At 40.5% G+C, this 6,288-nt stretch overlaps 1 pseudogene; it reads right to left on the bottom strand.

Annotated features, from left to right (window-relative positions):
• Positions 1-1,183: 1,183 nt before the first annotated feature.
• Positions 1,184-5,126, bottom strand: LOC148054186 (granzyme A-like; annotated as a pseudogene).
• Between the last annotated feature and the right edge of the window lie 1,162 nt (positions 5,127-6,288).

The following is a 6,288-nucleotide window of genomic DNA, read 5'->3' as shown; positions in this document are numbered from 1 at the left end:
TTCATTATTCCTCTATGACAAAACTACTGTTTCTTCTCAACAAGATCAGGTGGAGACAACTGTGTAAAAAAGTTTTAGTCTGTACTTTCCCATGTTGTGTTTATAAGTGATGTTTAATTGCTAATGATGAACCGAGCAATCATTTTCTAATTAAAATCAATACAAGATTTCTCCACCCTTTGAATGTCCTTTGCTTTCTATTAGCTAATGCCTACTTCCAAGTAAAAAGAACCCAAAGCAACACAAAATAAAACCCAACCCTTTTTGAGGTGTTCATGGCATTGAAAATGCCCAAGGCTTTTAATACAGAGATGGGCAGAAGCATTTTTCACAATAGGTCTGTTTGCTGTTTGTCATTTCTCTGGAGGATGGTTTTTCAGCTGATTTTTTTTTAACATAATATTGCTGATCTTGGTCCATTCTGCAAACATTGCACATCCCAAACATTATGTGCACAGAATATCTGTACTGCAACAGATGGGGCATTCCACATAAATTGACAGCTTCAAGCAGTAGATTTTATTGCCATTTCTTTATTAAATGTAAAGTATGTAAAGGGATGAAATCTAGAGGTTTCAAATACATGACAGTTAGGAAATGCATGCTTCTTATGTCCCACAATCAAATGCAGTTGCTGAAACTTAATTTTCTGAAGCTTAGCGGTCCTCTACACTTGTAAAATCAGGAGCTCTGCTGCAGAGAAACTGCCAAGTTTTTCAGGTTTCTGGAGTTGTACCTAGCATCTCATTAACTTTCAGGGTTATTTGCAGAAGTCCAGATATAGAAGAGTGCAGTATATACTAGGCATGCAGTGAGGACACAAACAGCTAGCTGGATTAGATTCTTGGTCAGAAATACTCATCCAAGTAGAGCTCAGTCTGAATGTGCAATGCAAGAATGTTGGAAGCCTGAGTCACAAATACCCATCTAATGACTCCATGGCTGACAATGTAAGCTACAAATGCTGTTGTAGCAGAGCGCTGTGTTCTGGCTCTGTTAAGATCACATCTGTCCTGAAAACAGATGTATGTAATTTCATCTATAAGGACATCAAGCTGCTAAAATTCAGCATGGGAATACCTCTTTTACCAGTATAATGAAGCTATTTTTAAAAGTGTATTTCAAAACTAGATATTGTTACACAAGTACAAATTAGGAAATCACTTGGTCAAAACTCAATCTATTAAGCTCCCCCTAAGTTTTTCTTCATCCACTGCAGGTATTGCTTTGTGAGTCGAGTGTAGACACTCAACAGTACCACACTTGTTTGGCTTCCCGGGAGCAGTGATGCCTCTCATCACATTATTGCATCTTAAAGGTCCGTCTGAATCCCCCTGGAAAAAAGGGGGAAAAAATGCTCCTCTTTTACATAAAATTTGCACCAGTTGCATGGATGTCCTGGTTTCGGCTGGGATAGAGTTAATTTTCTTCTTAGTAGCTGGAATAGTACTGTGTTTTGGATTTAGGATGAGAAGAATGTTGATAACACACTGATGTTTTAGTTGCTGCTAAGGAGTGCTTACACTAGTCAAGGACTTTTCAGCTTCCCATGCTCTGCCAGGTGCACAAGAAGCTAGGAGGGGACACAGCCAGGACAGCTGACCCAGACTGGCCAAAGGGCTATTCCATACCATATGACGTCATGCTCAGTATATAAGCTGAGGGGAGTTGGCCGGGAGCGGGGGACTGCTGCTCAGGGACTGGCTGGGCATCGGTCAGTGAGTGGTGAGCAATTGCATCGTGCATCACTTGCTTTGTATATTATTTTTATTACTGCTACTATTTTACTTTCTTTTATTTCAATTATTAAACTGTTCTTATCTCAACCCATGAATTTTCTCACTTTTACTCTTCCAATTCTTTCCCCCATCCCACCGGGGAGGGGGGAGTGAGCAAGCGGCTGTGTGGTGCTTAGTTGCTGGTTGTGGTTAAACCACGACAATGGAGGAAATAAAAATGTAGACGGTGCTATTGTGACTTTCTTTTTTTTTTTTTTTCTCCTTAGAAGGTCAGGTTATCATTAGCAAAAAAGAAAAAAAGACTTCAATCTGATCTTTCAGTGTGAGTTATGGGGAATGAATCCAGCTCAGTGCTAAGGAATAGTTAGTCTTTTTGAATATGAAAAGAAAAAGCTGGAAACTTTCCTCTTGAAAGGCAGAAAGTCTCTAGATATTGGTACCTTTTTTGTAACTTTGTTAATTCAATATTAAAATCTTTTAAAACGTGGTAGTTCTTACACAGTTGTGCATTTGACTTGGTGCCCAGTCAAAATGCTTTTTATCAGCAAAACCTGTTTCAAAGCCCTCTTACATCAGAGAAGTTGTTCTATTGAATTTAGCTGCTTGAGAATGGGCTCATAAAACATAAGCTATTTTGTGGATATTTTTCTATTAAAAATCATTTTATTGAAGAAGAGAATAGCTATCTGCCATGCCTGGATAAAATCACAATATCCAAAATCTGTGAAGGTGAATTTATCAATCAGTTTTGATTTTAAGGCTTTGAAGAACAAGCCTTGGTAAATTCACTCATTTTTAATAAAATTCTTCATTGAACTGAAGATAGACAGAAATTATAAGTCTGTAAAAGCTAGTACTTTATATTTTATTTTTAATATAATCTATGTGGATATGGCCAGTAAATATACTTACAAAACATGAGTCCTTTCCTCCATTCGTAGCCCCTGCACATATCATGTTGTCTGTTATAACAGGGTTGTTTTTATAATGATTGTTATTGTTGCAGATTTGCCTACTGATTACAGTGATGTTGACCTCCCTCAGGGTATCAGAAAGCTTTCTCGGATGACTGTGAGTTTGTCCCCATCCTGCTACTGTACAAGTTGTTCCTGGTTTGGGATCATCATCTGAGGTAGGCAGGGGAATGAGTTGCACAGCTTTATTAAGTCTTGCTCTTTTCTCAAGCTGTAGAAGATATGGAAAATAGTTATTATGGGGCAGAGTCTGAGGCCTCTGCATATTAACCGTTGGATCTTTTCCATTATGGTAATGAGGGATTACTGCAACCCCTGTTTGAGATTCCTCAGTTCTTTGTGACAGGATTTATGTAATCAATGTAAGAACAATGAAAATGAGTATCCTTTGTCTCATGAAAACCCATTCAGCTTCTGCTCTAAAAAAAGACCCTATTTCACTTCTCTGGCTCTCAGGCCATTGGGAGGACAAAATAACAGTAATCACTGAAGCTGGGAAAACTGAGAATCAGAGAAGTCAGAAATTTTTAATTAGAACTGCTTTTTGGACAGAACATTAGGGTTTTTAACCAAATTATTTTTATGTGTGAAATATGCTTCTTTCTGTGAACAATATTATTTCATTGAAAAGCCAGAAACTGAAATATCTTGGTCAAGCTCCAGAATTTTTCTACTTCTAGCATTGGCATGCATTACAGGAATTGTTGATTGCCTTAGTTCCCAGTGCATCCCCAGTTCTCCAGTCTGCTGGATTAGCAGACCAGACTATATCACCCCAGAAAAAAGGTCACCAGAAACTCCCTTGGCTCATCTCCCTCACAAGAAGGAAGAAACGGGTACATCATGAGATGCATATTCCATAAGTGATATGTAAGTAAATCTATACCTGCAGCAGCATAATGTCATTTTCCCTACAATTGGAACAGTAGCATGGGTAGCAAATTTGTTTTGCAATCTCAAAAACCTGTTTTTCTTTCTCATACTTTCTGTGAATGAGCTCCAAGAATAACTGCTTCCTTCCCTGAGAAGAAGGATAACATGGTTAGCGGGATTCACTTGCTATAAGTCCGTAATTTTTTGCTGTTAAATGTGGTGCTATAATGTCCAGCTGCTACAGTCTCTTTTCTCATGCCTGAAAAGCAACAGTAATTTAGAAAAATATAAAAGATTACCCTGTTTTCACAAGTAGTCAAAAAAAATTGACTCAGTGAATCAAAATTCATGCTATCCTATTTTCAACATCCCAGGAGCATAGACAGGGTTCAGGTACTTGACTTTGAACCTACAACTGAATGAGGGGTGGATGCATCAGCTTTGCTGTTGGTAGTGGTCTTACTAAGTGTGCCTTCTGCAATTTGTACTGGAAGTTTAGGAGAATAGCTCACAGCACTGTTAGTTCAGAGATCATCATGACTGGACTGAATTGTACCATTGCTTTGCCCTAATGCCTGATGCAGTTTTCAACACTGTTTTCTGAGTCCATGTGAGACAGACCTCATTCCCTTTCTCTAACTTGTTCTGCAACTTCATATACTTACTAGATACTGAAGTGGTGACAGTTGTGCCTGCTGGGGCTCTCTGGTATAGAAAACAGAAGTCTAGCACTCCTTGGTCAAGCAGTCCAAGCAGACCTTTATATCAGACCATGGATGTAGCTGTGGGAGAACAATGTACGTCACAGCTGAATGGGAGAATATTCTTTGAGCAGGTGCATAGGTTGGCCCTCAGTTGCATCTTACTGCAGCAAACACAACCCTGAGGAAGTGGTTGCTCCTTTTCCTTCAGCTATTAAGAGCTGTCTGACTGTTGGCTGAGCATCATTAAGTTAATTATTTATTGTATTTTCTCTTAAATGTGATCTCATTTGGAAATTCTTTACCATATTAATAGTACAGCTTTTGGGCCCTACGCTCTCTTTGTAGTAGGTCCCATATATCTCCCTGTTTGGACGGGGACAAGAGAAACATACGTTTCTCTGATGTCTGCAGAGTCCAGTGTTTCACTGGTCCCAGGCAGGCTGTTGACAGAGTCTGTGTGAGGTCTGTCTGGCTCAGCAGCTCCAGTCCTCCCCACAAAGGCAACGGGTGGGACGTATGATTTAAACCTCACATCTTGCTTCGCTGGGGGAGTCTGCTGGGCCAAATAGCCATTTGCATCTTGAGTCAGACAGGAAGAAGAAAAGTTGGCTGACAAGCCAGCATATCCAGTAGAGCAGAGATCTCTTAGTGTCTCCTATCATCTGTCTGGAGGATTTTTGCTCCTGTATTTCTTTACATTAATACATGTTGGCTTAACTGGAACTCGGTACATCAGCATTTACCTTCAAAAGGATCGAATTGGGCACTTACTTACCTCCACAAATTACCAGGAGAATGACAGCAGCAGAGGTGGACAAAGTGAGGAAAGCTCCCATGATTTCTGTCTGGTGTTCCCCCCTATTCACTGTTTAATACATATAAATGAAAAGGATGTGAGTTTTGTTTTTCCTCTTAAGGATATTTGACATTTGTAACTGTGACAAAAGCAAAAAACCCCTCCCCAACAATATAGCTTACAGCAGAGGTGTTTGTTAGTGAGAAATTGTGTCATCTGTTGTGGTGTGAGGACAGAATCTGCCTCCCTTCACATTCTCTCTGTAGCATTTGCAGAGAGCTAATATGAGTACTGGGGTGAAACCTTGCAAGCCATTACATGTCCAATTATACAGCGGGACTCAGCTCACATAAAATTTAGGCTTGATTCAGTCGCCCACATGAAGACGTGTAGTTCCATTCTAGACACGCCAGGTGGCCTCCAGGTCCTGGAGGATAAAGATCTCTCATGATGCTCTCCCATCAGAGACCACATGAGCTAGCCCCAGTTCACATGCCCTAGTGTCTGCAGTTTAAGCTTGCATGGTAATCACTGAAGCCTGCCTAGTCAATAGTCAAGGGATCCTGCAAAGACATTCAGCGGATCAGCTGCTAGGGGCCTGTTTAGGCAAACTGAATCACTCTCGAGTCTCCACTAACTAGGTTAGTTGGATCTCCATTGGCTGAAATAGGAATAAAGGTGCCTGCCTCACAGGTAGGCATCTAAGTGAGACACCTGCATGTAGTTGTCTTTATGTGGAGCCGGTTCCTACCTCTGAAGTGAGAGATGAATCCCAGCCCATTCCCCATTAGAGAGTTATATGTGCTGTTCAGGAGTCCCTCAGAGCCAAGGAATCTGATGTTTGCTCTTTTCAGCATCTGATCCTACCTCATTAGCTTTGCACTGGATGAGCAGCCATATAGCAATGAGTGTGGTTTAGTGGCCTAGAGCTAAAGGTATAATGCCATTTAAAGTGTCTTAAGGTGTCTTAGGTCTGCCTGACCTTTAGCTTCTGCAGGTACAGAAAGTTCATGGGTCTTCTGTAGATGCTACGTCAGATTTGCAAGCCCTGTGCCCATGTCTGGGAAACCCAGGGTATCGCAAATGTCACTAAATGCCTATTTTCAGGCAACAGAATTGGGTCCTGAAAACTGAATAAATCTTATCAAAGCCTTGTAAAGGCACAGTTCCTCACTTCCAAATATATACCCAAATAATAGCAA

This window comes from Nipponia nippon, unplaced genomic scaffold (assembly GCF_047370975.1).
Source record: "Nipponia nippon isolate SJK-2023a ecotype South Korea unplaced genomic scaffold, ASM4737097v1 scaffold_33, whole genome shotgun sequence".
Lineage (NCBI taxonomy): Eukaryota > Metazoa > Chordata > Aves > Pelecaniformes > Threskiornithidae > Nipponia > Nipponia nippon.
The sequence above is the reverse complement of the archived record's forward strand: the minus strand, read 5'-3'. Positions and strand labels throughout refer to the sequence as shown.